Raw genomic sequence first — 23,130 nt, forward strand, 5'->3', positions numbered from 1 at the left:
TCTCCACTGTGTAGAGAACTGACATAGAGAACTGGCCCAAATTTATGACTGAACCTCAGGTGAATAACTTATGCCAGATCAACCACTGAACCTTCTTCTCCATCCTTCCCACATTATCTGTTCCTCGATTTTATGACTGAGACTTACATGTTGCCTGCCTCTATTCCTTCCGCCCCGCCTTTCCACCTGCTACTGTCTCTCCTGACGATGCCCTAGTAACTGTAAATGTAGGGAATTTCCTCAGCATCTTGGAAGGCGTTTCCCCTTCCATTGAGGGGGATTACAACAGCCATCTCAATGGCTCTGCGCCTCAGCAATCTCACCACAGAGCCCAATAGCACAGATCTCAGGTGTCAACTCAAGATTTTCACCAGTTTTTCTCATCCTCTGGCATGACGCAGTTGGAGATCCCAGTTAAGAAATATCAAAGTGCAGTTTGCTGAGTAAGTGCCCCGCATTTGCTCTGAAGGGAGGCAAACAATCCAAGAATCCAGAAGGCACACAGATGCTCTGAGTGTGCGACCTCAGTGGGTGGATTTCTCCTCTCGGCCACTTCGTTTTGTTTTGTTTTTTTTTTTTTTTGATCCAAGACAACAAGAGTGCAGCTCTCAAGTTTTAGACTCAGCCTCCTCCACCAACATGCCCTCCGGCCCTAATGATGGAAGGCTCAAATTGTTCTAAATAGGAGTGAGCTACAGCCAACCCCTGAAGGACAGCTGATTTGATCTGGAACTCTTCTGGAGGTCCCCACAAGGCCACAGATCCGTCATTTAGACCACTTTAATGGCAGCTTCTGTGTTCTGGGACTGAGTCCAGGAAGGATCCATAAATTGCTTTCAGTCAGCACATGGTGTTAGAAGAAACAAAATGGCAGTCTGCCTCTTTTTGGAAGCGGAGGAAGACTAGGTGTTACTGAAAGCATCCCAAGATGCTGTCTTCCGTCAACATCTTTTGCTTGTCCCTTCATCCCTTGTCCTCGTCTATCTGAGGAACGGGTAGCCTTGCAAAGAGGCTCAGGTGAGGATGGGAGGAAGGCAGCCTAGCTTTAACTGTCATTAAGGACTCGGCTTCTGCCTGGTTCCTAGCATAGTCTTTCATGCCATCAAGCAGGCATTCAATAAGTGCATATTGTTTCTCCACCTGCCCACGGAGCACTCAACACGCAAGTGTTCCAAGACACTTTCTTTTATTGTAATAATAAAGACACTGCTATGTCTTTCCGTTTCCTGTGGAATTGTTTTGTCTGTTCATTTCATTTGTTTGTGAATAATCCTGGGCTTAACTCTCCAGATATTCTGACTGGGTGTTCTTTTTTTTTTTTTTTTTTTTTTTTAAAGATTTGTTTATTTATTATGTATACAGCATGTATGTCTGCAGGCCAGAAGAGGGCACCAGATCTCGTTACAGATGGTTGTGAGCCACCATGTGGTTGCTGGGAATTGAACTCAGGACCTCTGGAAGAACAGTCAGTGCTCTTAATCCCTGAGCCATCTCTCCAGCCCCCTGACTGGGTGTTCTAATGGGTCACCTGTGCTCAGAGTACAGCACAACTCCATCCATGTCACTGCTATCTGCCTATCACGAACACCTTCCTAAGTCACATTCTCTCTAGCTGTGACGTCTTTTCACAATGATTAGTTAATCACATGACATCACTCAGCGCCTCTCCTCTCCCACAAGAAACAGTCACCAGATCTGAAACGCATGCAAACCCTGAGCCCGGCATGCCTTTACAGTAGTACGTAAAGCCCATATAGGCCGTTCAGCAGCTACTTAATCTGATTCAGGATAGAGGTGGCCTACCCCGGGGTCCCAGGATTCAGGGGCCTCGGAGGATTTCTTTCTTATGCCCATTTGTATGCACCAGCCTAGATCTGACCTTCTGTGTGAGGGAATAGGTAGGTACTTGATGCTAGGATAGAACACCTTAACAAACCCCAAGAGAACCGAAAAGTGGACCAGCAACTCCCACCTAAGTGGGAACTGGCCAAGTGGGGCATGGGCACATTCAGATGATTAGCTTGTGCTTGACTCACTGTTCTGCCTATTTTCAACCGTTCAGTTTGAATGTGAGATTTTCCATGTTTATTTTTTTCTTAGTAAATCGTAAGGTTTTATTTTTCCCCTTCTCGGCAGTTCATTTAGGAAGGGTGCGGGAGAGCGCAACAGCTCCCTGTGGAGGCAAAGAGGAAGATGGCGGGGAAAGAAGGAGGGGGAGGAGGGGGAGGAGGGGGAGAGAAGGGAGGGAGAAGGGGAGAGAGAAGGAGGGAGGGAAGTGGGGGAGAAGGAGGGAGAGAAGTGGGGGAGAAGGGGGGAGAGGAGTGGGGGGAAGGGGGGAGAGAAGTGGGGGAGAAGGGGGAAGGGGGAGAGAAGGGGGAAGGGGGAGAGAAGGGGAAGGGGGAGAGAAGGGGAAAGGAGGAGAGAAGGGGAAAGAGAAGGAGGGAAGGGGGAGAGAAGTGGGGGGAAGGGGGGAGAAACTGTGCTCACAGGCTTTCCTCTCTTCTTCTCTGTCGTCAGTCCTCAACCCTTTCCTCTCGTTCACTAAGGAGCCGCACACTCAGGCTGCGTCTTCTTCCTTCACTTAATCCTCTCTGGATTCCTCCTGACAGATGGGCACAGAGGTGTGCCTTATTAATCTCCAAGGGACTTCGTACAATCAAGTCCATGGTCAAGATTAGGTATCATAGGTACGTAGAGTAAACTTGTTTACTGGTGATATAATTTAATTCCAACTAAAAAAGGAGCTGAGAGAGAAACACCTTAATACTACAGCCCCTTCCACCAAGAGTTCAAGACTTGGAAAGTATGATTGAAAACAAATGCCTAGTAGACTCATGGAAACTTCTTAGTGAGCTGAAACTTGAAAACATGTTTTGTTCCTTTGTTTTTTCTCTTACCAGTTGCCTAACAACCCATTATTCCAATGCAACAACGTGTTACAGATAAGTGATATGGCTAGTAAATTAGTAACTGACTAGGTCATAGAGTCAGAATGTACCTAAAAAAAAAAAAAAAAAAGGACCCGTGCTTTGAGAGAGCAACGTGATCCGTGATTTCACCCACAGACTTTACACTTTACCAGTTCCTCGCCTGTCAGCTGTGATGAGATGGTGTCACGTGACCCAGACGCAATAGAGAGGTGTCAGTCACTCCAACCACAAGGTTGGCAGTCAAGGGTCATCAGACCAAGGTCATCTTAGCGTCTGGGACCTGACTGTCAGGACAACTAGAAACTAAATGGCGGAAACTCTAAGGCAGAAAGAATGAGAAAGAAATGCTATGGAAAGTGAGCTTCGTTATTTTTTTTTTTCACATTCACTCATCTTTTTCTTTCATGGGGTCTTTTCCTTGGCTCCTGCTTTCACATCCATAGACACTGGATCAATCCCCCAGTTTTCTTATATCTAACAATAATGCCCATCCTGCTTATTCAGGAAGAAGCTGGGAAAGCTGTTAGAATAGCAATCGTATATCTTGTTTCAGAATGATATATCAGAGACATTTATTAGTTGGAAACCAGAAGTAATTAGGAAGGACATCACTGGGGTAAGAGAAGGAATGGGCCACATGCAGCCAGAACACGTTTCTTTCCTCTCCTTAAACACAGGGCAGTCAGTGTGTGAAGCTATTCTTCTCACGGAAGCCTCAGAGAAAACTTGGTTCTGGGTGTTTGGGAAGAGGAAGGAAGAGGAATTCACAGCTATTTCCAATGAGCTGGCTGAAGGAGAGCGTAACATTGCTGAGGCCTTTCATGGATAACACATTATATTTGCTTGGATTCAAAACCCTGGACATAGGAAAATAAACAACTGAGGTTGTTATAAAACAGCTAACTCTGTTTGTGAAGCTAAGCAGGAAGCCTGGACTCTAAATGTTTCAGGATGAAAAATCAAGCTTCATAACTCCAGTCATGAGCACTGACTGGTGGAGAAATGTCCTGAGAGTATTGTCACCAGGAGATTCTGTCATTAGGTGAACATCACAGAGTGTGCTTGCACAGACTAAGATGGTAGTGACGTGATCTTGGAGGACCATTATCATGTATAATGTCTCATTGTTGACTGAGACGAGGCTGTGTTATGTATCTGTGTGTATGTACTTCGATTCTGAGAATTAACCAGTGTGAGTAGAGTTTAATGTAGAAAAAACATGAGAATCTGTAGACTATGGAAAAGGGGAGTCTAGGGGGTCAGGCAGAGCCACGGCTTCCCTCTGACCTCACTTGGATCACCGCATCACATGCAGATGACCTGTAGATAAAGCTACAGCCTGGGATACATAGGACCCCCCCCCGGGGGGGGGGCATGTCTGAGGGAGGGAGGGGACAGACAGAAAGGGAGGAAGGGAGAGAAACTACTTCAGCCCCAGAACACACAGCTGAACTGTCTGAAGGACCCTGGCCAATTGGTAGGGATCTGAGTCTGAAATTCCAGTTAAACCAATGAAGTCTGTATATTAAACGTTGCTTAAGCAGATTTCATGTTTGTTTGTATATTTTCCTTCTCACTAGACTATGAGATTCCGAAGGAAGTTCTGTTTTATGTGTCTCCATAATACTGAAAATACAGATGCTCAAAAAAGTTCATTGAGCAAATAGATCAGCCTCCTAAACTAAAGTGGTGTGTTTACTGAATGCCTACGTCATGTGCTGAATAACTAGATTTACAAAAGGAAAACAAAATGTCCATCTCTCCTCTTCTAATTAGTTCCTTCCTCCCTTTTCATAGTATTCTCTTTCCTGAAGTTAGTTAATCTTATCCTTAAAAGTATCTTAAGAATTCTCTTTGGTTTTTCTAATCTTCTGTATCACAATGTGGTGGAATTACGTGCTAGAGACATTGTGATAATTACTCTGCAATCTTCTCAAATTCAAAAGCACTTTGAGGCGAGACAACAGGCATTGACGAATCAATTGTTTCTGAAAGTCTATCGCCCAAACAGTGTGGGAAATTGAACGGAAAAATAAACTTCATGAAACTTCGCCCTGCTGTCCACCGCAGCTGTATGTCTGTGTTACAGAGCCATTTCCTCCGAACTGAAATGTGTTCATGAGACTCAGGAAGCTAAGGAAACTCACAAGGCCCAGAAAGCTCAGAAAGCCACAAAACTCACAAGGCCCCGACCCACAAGGTAAGACATCATCGCTGGGGTGAGGAGACTTCTCTGTGGCGCTGCCTGTAAGCTGCCAGCTTTGGGGAGTTATCAGCCACACTGGGGTAGGTTTCTCTGTGGCACAGCTCCCTTTGGGTTAGCCATGTCCCTGTAAGTAATGCTTTACCCTTGCTCCTGCGAGGAACGTCAATAAACTCATCGGCTCACCAAGAAGACATGGCTGGAATTGTTTCTCTGGTCTTCTGTTGAGGCCCTGTCTGGATGAATAGACATTTGCTCACATTTCCTCAGAGAAACAGTCCACATCAACGAATTAAAACATTTAAATTTGCCGGGCGGTGGTGGCGCACGCCTTTAATCCCAGCACTCGGGAGGCAGAGGCAGGCGGATCTCTGTGAGTTCGAGGCCAGCCTGGTCTACAGCGCGAGATCCAGGAAAGGCGCAAAGCTACACAGAGAAACCCTGTCTCGAAAAACCAAAAAAAAAACAAAACAAAAAAAAAAACATTTACATTTATATAAATTAAGTTTATATAAACTTAATGGTTTACTAAATGCAGGAGGAAATGTTCCATCAAGGATGAAATGTGTTCTGGATACCAGAAACTATTCATAAATTGTCTCTTCTGATTGGACTTTTTTGAAATGATTGCAGCATTTCAAATTGTGTGTACCTCTTAAATCACATCCTTTTTTTTGTAGGCTGATAGACTCAGATTATGGTCAGCTTGTTCCTTTTCTCTATAAAAATACTCAGCTTCCAGTTCGGCTTCTTCTACTTACTGAATGAGAACCCGAAACTTCAGAATCAGAAGCTGCAGGTGTAGGTCAGAGAATGGCTGGGCAGTAAAGCATGTGCTGTGCAAGTGTGAGGACCTGAGTTCAAGTCCCAGAACCCACATCAAGATGCTGAGTGACCTGGACACTTTGTAATCGGAGTACTTGGGTACAGAGACAGAAGGATCGCCGGGGCTCTCCGGCCAGCCAGTCTAGCCTAATTCACAAGCTCCAGACCAAGGAGAGACCCTCATATCAAAGGAGGTGACAGTATTCCTCAGGATGACACCTGAGGTTATCCTCAAGCCTCTACAAGCACACTCATACATGTGCATGTACACTCACACACACATGAGCACCTGCACGTACACACAAACATACACAGTCACACACATAAAAAATAATACATTTTAAAACGCCATGGGACCAAACCAATCTCATCTCTCCCTGGTATATATCTTGCTCTAAATTCATAAGCCTGGAGAAAGTGCTTTTTAAAAATAGGCTTTATCTATTCAACATCTCACATTCTTTATTCTCCGTAAGGAGTTTCGGCAGCACCATGGACCACAATTCGTTTCTTTCTTTTAAAGTATAACCTAGCAGAAAATGTATAACCCCGGAAAGTAAACCTTCATTTCTGCAGCCCAGGCAATGTCTCACAGTCTAGTCTGTCACCAGACAATGGAGCTCAACCTCTCACTAATCATGATACCAAATCTGTTTACGATTCCATCTATCAGTTAGCATACAGCAGAGGTGGGGCTGTCTGTTTAACTAAACATGGCATACTGTCAGAACCTCGTCGGACCCTGGACTTGCTTCATCAGCAAGGACACCCTACTCCCACCCTTATTCTGCCCCTTTTTGACAGATTGTCCTGCTTCAGTTTCATTTACAAATTATAAAACATCACATCAGTTGATATCTAGAATTTTTCCTCTTCTGCATTTTCGTAACTTCCCCTTAGCTCATGGCCCATTTGGTTATATACTTGCTTCTCATGCTTCTTAACAAACTTTGCTTCTATGACATTGGCAAAAAAAAAAAAAAAAAAAAAAAAAAGTGGCTGCTGTCAAACACTGTATAAGGAAGTGGTTTCCCTGGCAACCGTAACCACAAGCAAGCTATTGGAACCTCTTTCTTGTTGTGTGATTTGTTTGGTTGCTAAAACACTTCAAACACTTTTGTACATAGTCAGGTAGTAAATATCTCGATTTCTAGAACGAGCTGGAAGCAGAGCAGGCGATAAAGTACTGGAACAAGTTGTGAGGTGGTAAACACTAGTCATTTCAGTAAACGAGTGCAGCCTCGTGGTTAATCTTTAAAGGGCAAATGTTAAAACTTGATATGTAAGAATTCAAATAGGTTACTATCACAAGGACACGTGTTTTAAACAGCAGTAGTTAGAAATTCCAAAGAAGTCAAAAAAAAGTTTCACCTAAAAGACAAGTGACATTTTGGTTTTATTAATTCATAAAAAGGTGCCAAATGCTGGTTTTCCAGTGGGCAAGTGGTCAGCCCTGAGATTATCAATAAAACCAGAAATTTGATTAAAACTCCTCCTAAGGGCATGTTCTCTCTCTCTCTCTCTCTCTCTCTCTCTCTCTCTCTCTCTCTCTCTCTGCAAAATAGCAGTTTAAATTGGCTACTGAAGAATTTCTATGGTTTCTTACAGCTCATAAAATTTAAAGGATCTGTATTTCGGGAAAAACATTGGAAATAAAGGTGTCTCCCAAATGTCAGGACTTTTTACAAGTCAAAAGAAGTTATGCAGTTTGCCTGAATTACAGAAACTTCATAAAAACTAACAGGAAAGTGTATAAAAATGCCATAAACATCTGAAGACACTAGTATTAATAAGAGCATGGCACCCATGCAGTCTGGGTCTTCTGGAATCTCTCAACCTGTCAAGGATGGGATATAATATGACACCCACATCCAGAGGCGGGAGTGGAGGGGTCACACCTGTAACCCCAGCCTTGGCAGAGTAGAAGCAGGAGAATCCATAGCTCAATGTCTACCGGAGGTTCTGTACCAAAACAGCAACACACATCAACAACCACACTTTGCCATCTTCCTATCCTAACCAAATTTCTGGTGTCTTATTGATAAGCTCCCCTAACCGTTATTGATTTGGGGGTTTCTTCAGACAGGTTGGTGTCAGAGCAATTTGAGTGAAGCACATAATCATGTCTGTGCCCATATATTTAGTAGAAAGAAGAGTGGCCTCCAAGTTTCATCAAGAGAAACGGGAGAAATTAGAGCTCTGGTCACCAGGACAGTTGAGCGGCAGGTGGGGAAATTCTAGAGCTCGGATCATAGTTTTGTCTCCAAGTGCTGAGGATGCCTGTGGACTTGGGTATGAATTAAAATTGGAGAAAGGCACGCAGGCAGGAGGGGAGGGAGAGATGAAGGGGGCGACGGAGAGACCAAGAGAAAGATGGTTCAGGCTGCCTGGGGTTGGTGACACTCAAAGCAGCCAAAGGTCGGGTTATGTACTGAACGGAAGCCGAATCATTGCCTAGTGATTTGGAGACCACTGTCAAAAAGAAGTCGAAGGGATGCGAATCATTGCCTAGTGATTTGGAGACCACTGTCAAAAAGAAGTCGAAGGGATGCGTCTGGAGCCTGGTCATGAACGGATCTCATTTCGTCATGGACCCAGGGAACTGGTTCTTACAGCACTATTCTGTGTCAAGAGACAGTTTGGGCTCTTCCCTTCACTCGTGTGTTAGGACAGAGGACAGCCACACCAGCACCATGCTTCTGTCACAGCCCTTTTGACTCATCCCTAAGAATATGCAAGACGGTTCTGTTTGGCTGGCTTCCTCGTTTGGATTCCCAACATTCTCGTGAAGAATTCTGTCCCAGTGCGTCCGGGCACAGTGGGCCATGTGCAGATTGAACTCTGGGAGGTATGTGTCAGGCAGGATCCCTCGAAATCATGGCTCTCAAGACTTCAAAAGCTTGCTTGAAACATCATCGTAAACATTGCTTTCAGGATCAGAAACCCAGGCAACCTTGTGAGGACTCTAACGTCTGTCCCTAGCTGTGCCAAGCTATTAAAGATCCTTATTCCTAGACCTTTTGTAATAGTTCTTTCCATTTATTTTTCTTACAAATGACACATTTGTACCTTAACCTAGTCTATAAGGAACTTAGGATAGAATTCTTGATTGAATTGAACTGGAAGTTGAGCCCTTGGCCTTTATTTGAGGGATGCTGAAAGCTCATCTGTGTCTCTTTTGTGGTGTTATGTGGCTGATGGTTACCCAAGTGCTGTCCTTTTTTTTTTTTTTTTTTTTTTTTGGTTTTTTCGAGACAGGGTTTCTCTGTGTAACTTTGTACCTTTCCTGGAACTCACTTGGTAGCCCAGGCTGGCCTCAAACTCACAGAGATCCTCCTGGCTCTGCCTCCCGAGTGCTGGGATTAAAAGCGTGTGCCACCACCACCCGGCCCAAGTGCTGTCCTTAGCAAAGACCCGTGAAAAGCCCCTTTGCCTTGCCAGGGCTTTTCTGTCACTAGTTTTTCTTACAGACACCAACCAACTCAGTAACAGACTGTGTCCTCTCTGGGCGCAAAGCCGACCTGTGACTCCTATTTACCGATTATACAAAACAGCTCATCGTGTGTTTTGTGGAGTTCCTTCAGAATTTATCATTCTTCCTTTGTTCCTGTTTTCTCTGTACCCAAATACCCCCACTTTGTAAATGCTGACATTAGTCAACATAGGTGGTACACTAAATAAAAACAGCATGAGTTGAGGTAAGGGCAGCATCTCTCTTGCCCATTATAGGAGAGAGGTAAGGGTTCTCCATTTGGGATTGGACAAGAATCCAGAAAGGACATTGAACCTGTTTTCTCATAGCCAAATTACAGACTAGTCATACCACCTTCATCCCCACTAGGGTTAACTTTTAGAGAACATTCTGGAGTGTTATGTATTCTCATTCATATTTATCTTAAAACTAAAATCCAATGTCCCTGGGAACCCTTCAATCCCAGTCACACAGGGATGGTTGGTCACACATTAGTCATATACAAAATTAATGACACACAACACCTTACTTATTAATTTACATATTGTTGGATAATATAATAATAAACTCACATAATTTGCTCTGTAATATATTAATACACTTGTTACTACATTTAGATTTATAATATAATTATATCAGAGTAAGTATGTGATATGTGCTTATAAATGCATTTGAAGGAATGTGTATAATATGGTACAGAAACCATTTGTGGTTTGGGTTTCAGGGGGTCGGGGTTAAGACAGGATCGCACTGTGCAGCTCTAGCTGGTTGAAAACTCATTCTATAGACCAGGCTGGCCCGGAACTCTCAGAGATCTGCTTGCTTTTGCCTCTGGAGTCCTGGGATTAAAGGCCTGTGCCACCGCACCCAGTTTAGGGGGCAAGCTATTAAAAGACAACATTGTAAACAACTATCACAGAACCAGGTTGACAAATTTTTCATTTTGTTTTCTTCCCCTGTAATCAGTTCTACATGATTCAAAAACTGACTGTTCTGGGGCTGAGGGGTAGAGCTCTTAGTCAGCAAGCACAAGACCCTGGGTTCAATGCCCAGTACTAGGGAAACACCGCTTTATTCCAACTCCTAGAGCTCCTAAGACTCTTTCAAAGAACTAAAGAGAAAGAACACGGTTTCAGAATTATCTAATTTTATCAAATCTATCCCTCTCCTTTCCCCAGTTAGCACAAAAGACAAGCATTTCCCGTGAATCTATCTCAGAAAACAATGGGAAAAAATGACTCTGTGCTCACAAAAACCTGATTTCACAAACCAAGCGGCCAGATTTTCAAACACCGTTGCTGTAATCCTCGATGAGCAGGAGGAAGGCTCTGGAAACATGGATGGTCAGTGTATACACCTGTCAGAAGGACTCATACCTCATATGTCAATCATGAATCCTTCATGCATTTCTGAAGTCACTCACTCAGAACATGTGTGCACACAGAGATCTGTCACCTGGTGAACGTGTAGCTTCTGAGAACTCAGTGGGACAGCCTCTCCCTTGAACTCATTAAGATGTTTCCAAACAAAGCATATTCTCTTACATTGTTTAGTTAGTACACAGTAATATCAAAATTCTGTGCCTTGAGGAAAAACTTACAGTGTCCACTGGCGTGGAGTCAGATAACTCAATGCAGATCACAGACAGCCGAGCATCTACGGCTGGGATGTAGCCACATGTTCCATGTGCTGAATGCCTAGACAGATCTTGGACAAGTTCACCATCTAGACTATTCTTGCAGATTTCCAAGGCTCTAACTAAAAATAATCCTGGATTTCTTCACCACAGGACTTGGCTGTGAAATTCATCAACAGGAAAACACCTTCAAAACAAGACGGGCATTGTAATTAATCCTATGTGCACGTTTATCTGAGTGTGGCAGACTGACAGTGACCCTGCTTTAACATCATGACAGGAATAGAAATGGGAGAGCACTCGAGCTGAGAGCCCCGATGTATCACAGACATTTGTGAAAAAAGAGAGAAGGTGTCATTTTTCTTTAGCAAAGACTACAGCATAAATCAGACATGACAAAATATGTTAGCACTGAGAATGTGGTGCTGATTTAAAAGGAACCACACATTTCAAAAATGGTTTAGTATTTTGAGCTTGAGGGCAAAAGAGATGGCACAATGGGTGTGCTGGCTAATTTTATGTCAACTTGACACAAGCTATAGTCACCTGAGAGGAGGGACCCTCCATTGAGAAAATGCTTCTGTAAGATCAGGCTGCAAGCAGACAAGCCTATGAGGCATTTTCTTAATTAGTGATTGATGGGAGGGCTCAGTCCATTGTGGGTAGTATCATTCCTGGGCTGGTGGTCCTGGGTTCTATAAGAAAGCAGGCTGAGCAAGCATTAGGAGCAAGCCAGTAAGCAGCTCCCCTCCATGACTTCTGCACCAGCTTTTGCCTCAGGTTCCTTCCCTGCTTGAGTTCCTGCCCTGACTTCCTTCAGTGAAGGGCTATGTTATATAGCCAAATAAACACTTTCCTCTCTGCCTTAGTGAGGGTTTCTATTGCTGCGACAAAATACCATGACCAAAAAGCAAATTGGGAAGGAAAGGGTTTGTTTGGCTTACATTTCCACATTGCTGTTCATCTCTGAACCTCAAACAGGGCAGGATCCTGGAGGCAAGAGCTGATTCAGAGGTCATGGAGGGTGTTGCATACTGGCTCTCTTCCCCTGGCTTGTTCAGCCTCCTTTCCTATAGGACTAGGACCAGCCCAGGGATGGCACCACCCACAATGGGCTGGGCCCTCCCCTATGGATCACTCATTGAGAAAATGCCTTACAGCTGCATCTCATGGAGGCATTTCCTGAACTGAGGCTCCTTCAAGTTGACACAAAACTAGTCAGTACACTCTCCAATTTGCTTCTGGTCGTGGTGTTTCACCACAGCAATAGCAACCTCTCTAGGACAGAAGGTGTCTGTCCCCAAGCCTGAGGACCTCAGCCTGATACCTGGAATAGATCTGCCTCCGCCAAGTTGTTCTCTGATCTCCATGTATAAGTGCAAACATACACACAATAAATAAATAAATAAATAAAAGGATACTTCAGTGTTTTGAGCATTTTTGAGTAGTTTTCGGAAAAACTGAACTCAAAGCAACAAGATTTCCATGTCCCCTCTGCTCCACACAAGCAGTTTCTCCCATTACCAACACTCCCTACCACCCTGCTGCAGTGGTGCAGTGGTGCATGGTGTATGATTGTGAGCCTGTGTGGACACATGATCCTCACCAAAAGTGCAAGGATTACCTCGTGGGGTTCACTTTTGATGTGTATTCCATGAGTTTTGTTTTTTGTTTTTTAACCAATGTCGTCTAATGATGCAGCCCCACCAGGACAGTATCGCACAAAGGCATTTCACTACCTAACAGTTATTTCTGCCCTGTGCCCATCCTCCACCATCCTGTGCCCATCCATCACTGATCATCTCACTTGACACACAGTTTTCATATTCCAGAATATCCTAGAGCTGGAATGACCCAGGGCCTAGCATTTTCAGATTCTTTGGAACTGCATTTTAAAATTTACATTGCATTTATTTATTCTGTTTGGTGTATGCCAGTTTGGGCATGCCACAGGTGGGGTGTCAGAGAACACATGTGGGGAACCAGAGAACAGCTAGTGAGAATTGATTCTCTCCTTCCATGGGTCCCAGGAATCAAACCCAGTCAGGCTTGGTGACAAGTGCCACAATCCCCTGAGCCACCTCCATGACCCTTCCTCTTTAAATCAGCCTTCTTTGACTTCCAGCTGTGGTTTTATGGTAAAGACAGAGTTAGGGTTCACATATGGGAAACATTCCCGGAGAAGTAAGGCCGAGTTTAGAGGAATTCATGGTCCATCCCTGGAGCTCACTAGGACGGGAACCTACGGAATTCACTTAATCCCTGGGTAGAATGAAATCAACATGAGCTCAAGTGTCCATGCAATAACTCAATTTGAGACTGTCCCCCATAAGAGGACCCCAGACTGGCAAATTACTTACAAAATTTCAAAACGGAGTCATGAAATAAATTCAAATAAGAAATAGGAAGGCAGTAGTGGTGCACATCTTTGATCCCAGCACTCTGGAGGCAGAGGCAGGTGGATCTTCTATGAGTTCAAGGCCAGCCTGGTCTACAGAGCAAATTCCAGGACAGCCAGGGCTACACAGAGAAACCCAGTCTCGAAAAACAAACAAACAAAACAAAAAAAACAGGAAAGAAAGAAATAGGAAGCCAATAAACTTAGAGGATGAAAGATACAGATCCCCAAACTGCCCTCATCTTCTGAAGTGAATTCATGTTAACACAGTAAAACAAACGAACAGACAAACAAAAGAAGACAATTTAAAAATTCATGATTTGAAGCATGGATGGTTTTAATAATAGGAAATTATTCTCTCACAAGCAATTATAGATTATAGGAAAGAAATTAAGAAAATTAAAGGAAAAATATACAGAGATACACATACAATATATGCATAATCTGTTACCTATACACAGGATCCTAACGGTGGCTTGAGCTAAGAAAATGCTCACAATTGCTTATTTTGTGGTAGTAATTAGAACACTGTACTATGCAGTGTTTCAGCAGAAAGCAAAACTCTTCAACTAAGGCCATCAATACCTAGAGAAGGAAGCTGCGTAGAGGGAGATAGGCAAGGAGACAGCTAGACACACGCTGGCCCTTCACTCAGTAAGTGCAGCTAGCCGGCAGCCAGCCGGTGAGGAAGGAAGCAGGGGATAGACAACCTGAGCTCTGTCATAACTCAACGGGAGGTCAGCAGGCAGGAGGCCTCTGGGTATGAGCAGCCTCCCCAGCCACTCACAGAGGGAGAGGAAGGTGGGGTGAAGAGACAGACATTTCTCCTCTTTGAGTTCTGTTTTCGGGGCATTCATTTCTGTCACTTTTGCAGAGAGTGATATGAAAAATAAAATGTAGGTGTGAGTCAAAAGGCCACTAAAATAAGCAAGAGGGTGTGGAGTTCGATGAATTATAGGAGACGTAAGAGAGGAAGAGGTTCTGAGTAATAAAGTCACATTGATGGATAAAGCAAATAGCCCCAAAGTTGATCTGTCCCGCTCCACAACATTCTGCAGGGATAATATTAACTTCTGAAGGATTTTTAATGGGTTTCCTCAGACCTGCTTGGACATACAGTATCTTGAGTGAAACATTCTTGCTGCTGTCTTTTTCAGCATTCTGGAAACATTTGGTCTTCTCATGTCTCTGATCTAAATATATCTTCTTTCAAACCCCAAATGCAATTAATTATTTTGCAACTGTGCAAAATCAAACAGAACCCGCATCTGGCAGATCTCACAGATGCGACTCGTTTCAGCGCAAGCAGATGTCAAACCATAGTCACGGACTAATTGCATGCAGGTGATGTGAGGGGTGCGTTCTGTCTCTGCATCCCCCAGAGCCAGGCTCCGGAAATCCTCATCAGCGGTCCCACTGTGCACCTCAGGCATCTACCCTGATCCAGTAGAGGGCAGTGACAGACCCAGGAGCCTGACCCTAGGTAAGAACTCGGTGAAGGTGTATCTCTCTAAGGCTTCATCTAAGCAAAACAGGAGGGTCACCTGAGTTCATTTCTCCCATCATGCTCCGGTGTGTTGGCTACTCCCTTAGGAGCCCTGCGGCCATTACCAGCAGTCATGAGAACAGAAATTATGACCTTCACCTCAAGCTGCAGCCCTAAAAACAGAAACCACAGCAGCTGCTGCTACAAAGCTCAATATATGGCTGAGCTATGTATTTCAGACTCAAGGCACTCCTGGGTGAGATATGCAGGGCCACTGCTGTTAAAGGGGCAGTGAGGGAGTCCCTTAGACCCAAAGCAGATGGCCAACTCTAAACAAGAAGGAGTCTGAAGCAGGAGATTATGGTGATATTTTATTTGTATTAAAATGTTATTTGTATGTTAATAAATAAAGTTGCCCGGGGGTCAGAGCTATTAGCAAGCCATAGGAAAGCAGGGCAGTGGTGGCATACGCTTGTAATCCCAGCACTTGGTAGGCAGAGCTGGGTAAGTCTCTGTGTGTTCAGGGATACAGCCATTATTGGATACACATGCCTTTAATCTCAATACCAACCATAGAAGACCTGGAGGCCTGCACAGACAGGCCGTGAGGAGGCGGTCATGTGGTTGGGTTTACAACCAATGAGAAGGCAGAACAGAAATTCTATATAAGGACTTTAACACAGAAAGTAGCTCTGGTTCGGAGAGGTAGGACCACCGCAGGAGGAAGGGTAAGGTTTTAGCTCTTAGCTCTGACCTCTTGGCTTTCTTCTTTGCATTGGTTCTGTGTTTCTTATTTAATAAGAAGGTTGGATACATCTACAGGAGATAATCTGTGTTGGTCCTTAGCAAGCCTGTGGCTCTTTAATTAAATAAAAGCCCTAGCAGAACATGGCTAGTGCAAGGGAAGTGAACTTAATTATGAACAGGCAAAAGCGTGTTTCACTTTTGCAGACATCGAATAAGCTGATGATTTATTAGCCTGGATCATCAGTTGGGAGACACCTCTGGAGACTTGGAGCTCTAAGAATTTCTGAAGTAATTGATTTAAGACAAGCTGGAGATAAACACTGTGCAAGAAGCTCCCAGTGCAACTGACTTCTCTGCTAAGGAAAAGAGCTTAAGTAATTTGCATTGCACCATGTAGATGCAATCAGAGTTAGACCTTTCAATGACAACTAAAAATAGAGCATCGTAAATAGAGGAGTTGCAAGGGACTTTCAGGCCTACTGCTTTTCATTTGTTTAGGCAACAGAAGCCACTGAAAAACAAATCCTATGTATCCTCAGCATCTCTCAAACACTTGAAAAAAAAAAAAAACTTAATATAAATGGTCTAGTAAACTCATTTTCTGTTAAATTCTTTAAAGTCAGTGACTAGGAACAAGGTGGATAAGATCAAGGTTTGTAGACCACTTGTAAACAAGGTGAGCCAAAATTCAATTTTGGTATTTTTTTTTTTTTTTTGCATGTACATTTGTAGATGATAACAGTGATTGCTTCGGCTAATTCACTGCAAATGCTGATGTCACAGTCTTTCTGGAAACCTTGGGATACTCTTGAAGTTTAATTAGAGACCAAAAGGGTTTAATTCTGAAACATACACTGAAATAAACTATTAGCATGGGCAGCTCTTTAGAAGCCCTAGGCTACCGGGAGGTAAAATCATGTTTTTAATGATTGTGGTGAAGATAGGCGCACACAATGAAACAAGATAAAGTAAAACCTCAACAGCTGGCTGGATGTAAGGAGTGTTTAAACAGAAAGGAGTTCCTGAAGGCCTGAAGTTCTGGAGGCTCCTGGAGATGACCACCCACAAACCTTAACAGGTTTGGAAGAGCAAGACATAAACCTGGCCTGTGCTGGCAACCTAGCTTTGGGAGTTTGTTATGGCAGTGGTATTATTTACTCTTACAATTTAATGTAACGATCAAAGCAAATATGAAAACAATATCTGAGGGCTGGAGAGAGATGGCTCAGCAGTTAAGAGCACTGAGTGTTCCTCCAGAGGACCTGGGTTCAATTCCCAGCACCCACATGGCAGCTCACAACTGTCTGTAACTCCAAGATCTGACACCCTCACACAGACATACATGCAGGCAAAACACCAATGCACATGAAATAAAAATAAATAAATAATTTTTAAAAAAGAAAATAATATCTGAATCAAATATTTACTAAATACTCAGATCGTCTATCCCAAAGCTGTACTTCAAAAACAAAAGAACTTTGATCCAAACTTTTTGCAAGGGTTTCTAGCTGCGGGAAAGAGAATTTCACTCCAAGTCATCAAAAAGTGAGTCTTGTAGAAACTATAGAGCAATAACAGAACCAATATAGCCTCAATTATGCTCTCTATGTGACAGTTTGAGAGGCTGCTTGTCCCTCCCCTCCAACCTAAAATCATCATCATCCTGCCATAATCCTCCCCTCAAAGCCTCAGGACACTTGGCTGCCGACTGTGCAGATCCTGTGGGCGCAGAGCAGAGCAGGGTAGCTCCCTTCTTTCAGTAAATCCCTGCAAAAGGCAACTTGCCAGCATCTCATTCCTAGGGAATCAATCAAGGTCAGGGCAGAAGCTAGGAGTTAGCAGAGACTCCAACAGACTGAGCCAGCAGATCCAAATCCAAGCCTGACGTTGACTTCTCACCAGCTATATGAACAAGGCCAAATCACCAAACCTCATGTGTAAAATGAAGAAATGAGATCATTGTAAATCATAAATATGAGCAGATCGCTGTAACCAAATAAGGCCATGGCCAAATGTGTCGGTTTATGCACATGTGTGCAAGTGTGTGAGCATGTGGAGGCCAGAGGAGGATATCGGGTGTCCTATTCTACCTCTCTCTGCCTTATTCTCTTGAGACAGTGTCTCTCAGTGAGCCTCAGATGGCTATCGATTGACTAGGTGGGCCCCTAACAAACCCCAGTGAGCCTCTGTCTCATCTCTTAATCCCACAGTCCTGGGCCAGTGTGGCCACACCTGGCCTTTTTAAGTAGGTGTTGAGGATCCCAACTCAGGTTTTCATGCTTGGGTAGCAAGCACTGTCCTCACTGACACATCCCCACAGTCCCAAACTTTCTTTAGAAACTGTAAAGGAGTGTATGCAATATAAAGTTTTGTACTTACAAGCAACGCTGAAGAAAAGGGCATTGTGGTAAAGTATGAACGGGGAGAGGTCCGGTCCAAGAGCAGACTCTCTGGATTTGTTGAATTGGGTTTGTTTGCAAGTGACAGAAAAGTAGGATGTGGCTTAGTTTCCTCATATGCAAAACTTCTGGGATACTTTCTGTAGGCTGATATGGCATTCTATGTGACATTCCAGATCAGGATGCCAGATAAAGCACAGAATACTCAATAAAATTTGAATTTAAGATAAACATCAAATAATATTTCATTCTCATCATGTCCCATACAATATATCAGAAAGCCTGTATCATTACTCACCAAAATCTGACAGCTCTAACCCAGACTTCTCTAAATTTATTTACTCACTTTCCAAGATGGGGGCATTCATAGTCCACACAACATTTACATTCCAGGAAACAAAAATAAAACAGACAATAAAATGCACCTTAATCCAAAACTCCCCAAAGTCATCACACTATATCTACACATTTCTCATGGTTCATAACTTAGTCATATGGCCATGGAGGTGCAAGGAAACACACACAACGACATCTTTGTTCTAGGCAGTATCCACACACACACAAGTCCTACACTCTGAAAGTAGGAAGACTTAATGTCACAAACAACTACTAGAGCCTACCATAGGCTAGATATGTCTGTTCCTGATGTTGTAACACAATGCCATAGATTCATTAGTTTCTAAATAATAGAACTTCTGTGCAGTTCAGAAACCCGGGAAATCCAAGATCAAGACACTTGGAGAGGAGTTTCTTAATGACACTTACACTCTGCTTCTTGGGTGGCACCTTCTGCCATGTCCTCTGGAGAGGACAACGATGTACCATCACATGGTAGAAGAGCAAAGCTCACAGTGTGAGACTTAAGTCCGTGACAAGGTACTCCTGTTGAGCACGGCAGCCTATCACTGCAGGAGCTCATAGCATAGTGCCAAGCCTAAGACCAAGCTTTAACACAAGGAGCCTTTGGGGGACATTCCAGACCTAAACTGTAGCAGAGAAGAGGACAGTTCCTCCTACCTCACTTATAAGAGTCCTTGTCCCACTCAGGAGGACACAATGGTCATGACTTAATCACATCCCCAAAGAGCTCACCCTTAACACCGTCACCTTGGATGAACTTGGAGGGACACATATCTCCAAACTAGAGCATATTCCTCTTATCAAAAGTTTCAGGATCCCTTCACCTCAGGGTCTCACAGTCTGTCTAACCATGATGCCATTCTACCAGGGCCTGGAGAGTGATGGCCAGAGGACGATCGTCATGGTGGACCTTGATGAGCTGTTCACTAAGTGGATTCCTCAGGGGAACACTATAGTCTCCAGCCATTCATCAGAGACTCCCTGGGCAGCTCAGGACTTTGTGCCGCCTTCTCCCGGATACACACCCAAATGAGGGACCTTACTGTTTCTGCCTTGGGCGATGAATCCTGAGGATCCAGTGGGGCTAGAGAAGGTCTTGACTCCCTGAAGGGCTAGAAACCTTCAGAAGATTTTCCTTCCCTGCATCCTGGGTCATCACCCCAAACCAAGCAGACCTTTTGGGGTCATCAATGTGGAGTGTAGATTTTTCTAAAGAAACTGATCCAAGATGTGTAATTGCTAGAATGATGGAGAGGTTGGCAGTCCTAGGCTAACCAACAGAGAAGAATTACATTCCTTCTTTACTGCAGTCTGTATTTCAGGCATCTGCTGCTAAGGACCAGGTATGATATCCTTCCCACTTACAAGACAGGCATTCTTTTCACGTATTTTAAAATTCCACCCATCTTACTTGCCCATGACTCTTCTGGTGCTTGGCATTAACTCTGCCCTGGTCTAGCATTGTAGATACAGAAAAATCCTGATGTTGCGGATGATGAATCTGCATCCTAAATCATTGGGGAGCACTCCTCCTAGGAGACACAGTTCTTCACAAGAAATCAGAAACCCAGTTATTGGAATAATGTACTGTTGACTCAGGTGCTATTCAAGAACGGAGACGGTCCCCTGGTGCTGGGTTCAGTCCCAGGAGATGTCTTAGAGGATATTAAAGTGTACTCTTGCTTTGTAAGTGATCTGAAACACAGACTGAAATTCTCTAAGCATCAAAATGTAATGTTGATAGGAATAGTGATAGGATAGTGAGCATCTCTCACCACTCTCAAATGTTGGGTTCCATTAGATGGGAAGATTTTGTGTATTCATGGATCAGAAAGATTCCAGTATGGGATTTCTTTTTGAACAAGATAACAAAGAGAAATCAGTGGAAATTTTAATATTGGATCCTCTTCTACAGTGCACAGTAACACCTGGAAGCAACTGGTATAGAAGTTGGTGGTCACAGGTGACACTTCTATGATACCAGGACTTCTGCACAAATTGCTAACAGAGGTAAGGGATTTAGAGAGAAAAAAATATGAAACAACATGTGGCCCCAAGACATTCTGAATTCACACTCCACCCGCAGAGGCTAGTTCTTTGGCCTGGTTGGAAGGGGCTGTTTTGGGACCATCACAAGATATATTTAGGAACCATTCAGTTTCAAAAGAATGTTATAATTAGATGGGCTGTATACTGATTGGGGTTCTCTCAACAAACCACCTTTAGAAGTGGTGTTTGATATGGGGAGTGCAATCACCTCTGATGAAGAGTGTTTTCCACCAGGAAATTAAAGTCTGGCTAAATTAGGCTTCCTTTCAAATATTTAATCAATTAGAAGTGGTACAACTATGAAGGGTGTTTTACTATATATAGATGAGTTTAGTGAGATTAGAAGCATTTCTGTATGTACTCTTTGCACTGATGTTTAATTCATCGGTCTCACATGTAGTGTGGTAAAAAGAGCTCATGCAGTGGCGTGAGCTGTATTTAGATCAATAAAATAACACTAAGCACTTTCATTTCAGAACAATATCCGTACTCCTCTCCATTTCATGCAATCTGCCTTGAGCATTGTAGAGTCCACAAATCTTATTATTTTCAGAAATTATTTCATTTGATGGATAATGTTAACTGTAGTGATATTTTATTTGTGCTGAAATGTGGTGGTATTTTATTTGTGCTTTAATAAAGTTTGCCTAGAGATCAGAGGAAATAGCAAGCCATTTTAAGTAAACAAAGAAGTCAGGCAGCGGTAGCACATGCCCTTAATCCTATCACTTATCAGGCATGGTCTCTCTGTGTTCAAGGCCACACTAGGGAAGAGAGCCAAGTGTGGTGACATATGCCTTTAATCCCAGTACCAACCATAGAGTTCTGGAGGCCTCCTGTACAGACAGGAAGTGACAGAGCTGGTCAGGAAGAGGAAGTGATATAGATAGACAGAGAGCAAATCAGATGGCAGAACAGCAAGACATATAAGCCTGGGTAGACCGGAAGTCTCTCTCTTTGGAAGCTGTGGAGTTGGTGAGGTAAGGTTAGCTGGTGGCTTTCCCTGATCTCTCTAAAGCTTTCACCCCTATATTTGGCTCTGTGTTTTTTATGTAATAAGACCATTTAGAAATTTGTCTACAGTTAACTATTATCAGTTTCTTGAATTTTGCATGTGTGTGTGCGTGCGTGTGTGTATGTGTGCATGCGTGTGTGTGTGTGTGTGTGTGTGTGTGTGTGTGTGTGTGTGTGTGTGTGCAAGCGCGTGCTTAAAAATGTGTGGGTGGGGGCCAGAGCTCAGCTTGGAGTATCTCGCATAGCTCTCTGTCTTACTGTTTTGCCACATGGTCTCTCACTGAATTTGGAGCTGGCCATTTGGGAAGACCGGTTGGCCATGGAGCCCCTGGGATGTACCTGTCTCTGTTCTCTTAGCGGCCCAGAGGTTACAGGTTTGTGCTACCACACATGGCTTTTATAGAAACAAGTGCCGGAGATCCAAGCACAGGACCTAATGCTTGTGCAGCCAGCTCAGTTGCTTGAAATGTTCACCAGGTTCTATTTTACTAAAAGCTATCATTTTGGTACACAGAAAGGTACTGTAGGTGAGGCGGCGAGAGGAGGTCTGACCTCTGTGAAGAAAGAATGGCTGCTATCATTTCTTAAACATTTGAAAAGATCAAGAACTGTCCTCAGGACTGTGTAGGGTTGGATGGTGTCCCACCAAAGTGAATCTGTGAAGTTTCTACCAAGACCCTGTGAATGTGACCTTATTTTGCAAATTGGCTTCACAGATGGAATTAAACTGTGAATTTTAAGATAAAGCCATGTTGGTGGATTTAAGATGGGTCCTCAACCCACTGACAAGTGTCCTCCGCAGATAAAAACAAAAAAATAGTTGACACCAAGAGCAAATGGAGAAAAAAAGAGGCAAAGGCCACAAAAAGATGGGCGCACACAAGCCAAGGGACATTTGGAGGCATCAGCAGCGGGAGGGGGGGCAAAGAAGATCCCCTCAGAGTTTTTCCAAGAGATGAGACCCCCCCCCACCAACACCCTAGCTTAGAATTTTTACCTCTAGGGCTGGAGAGATGGCTCAGAGGTTAAGAGCACTGACTGCTCTTCCAGAGGTCCTGAGTTCAATTCCCAGCAAGCACATGGTGGCTCACAACCATCTATAATGAGATCTGGAGTCCTCTTCTGGCATGCAGGCATACATAGAGGCAGAAGACTGTATATATAATAAATAAATTTTAAAAAGATTCTAAGGAGACCATGCAGACAGAGGAGGCAGTGGATAGGTCTATACCCTCAGGGGGTCATCCCTGGTCCCTCAGCTAGAGTGGGGAAGACAGGGTTACATTCTAATATTTATTTCTGAGATAGCCCTAGTGAGAAAAGAATTCAAGCACACTCCAAATTTACCATTTTTCATCAGTGATGGGGAAAACAGGAGGCGAGATGTTTAATTTTGGCCAGTGCTTCTTCTTTTCTCTCAAATCAGAAAAATCTTTAACAGAATAAACCATTTCTGTGAAACAATCCTTTTCTACACTATGAATATGTATTACTCTCATTGGTAAATAAAAAGCTGACAGGTTGGTAGCTGGGCAGGAAGTTAGGCAGGAAAGCCAAACTGAGAATGAGGGAAAGAAGGAGGGTGGAGTCAGGAGAGATGCCACCAGCTGC

The sequence above is a fragment of the Peromyscus californicus genome, unplaced genomic scaffold (genome assembly GCF_007827085.1).
Source record: "Peromyscus californicus insignis strain IS unplaced genomic scaffold, ASM782708v3 Scaffold_14__1_contigs__length_90479793_seg_2, whole genome shotgun sequence".
Lineage (NCBI taxonomy): Eukaryota > Metazoa > Chordata > Mammalia > Rodentia > Cricetidae > Peromyscus > Peromyscus californicus.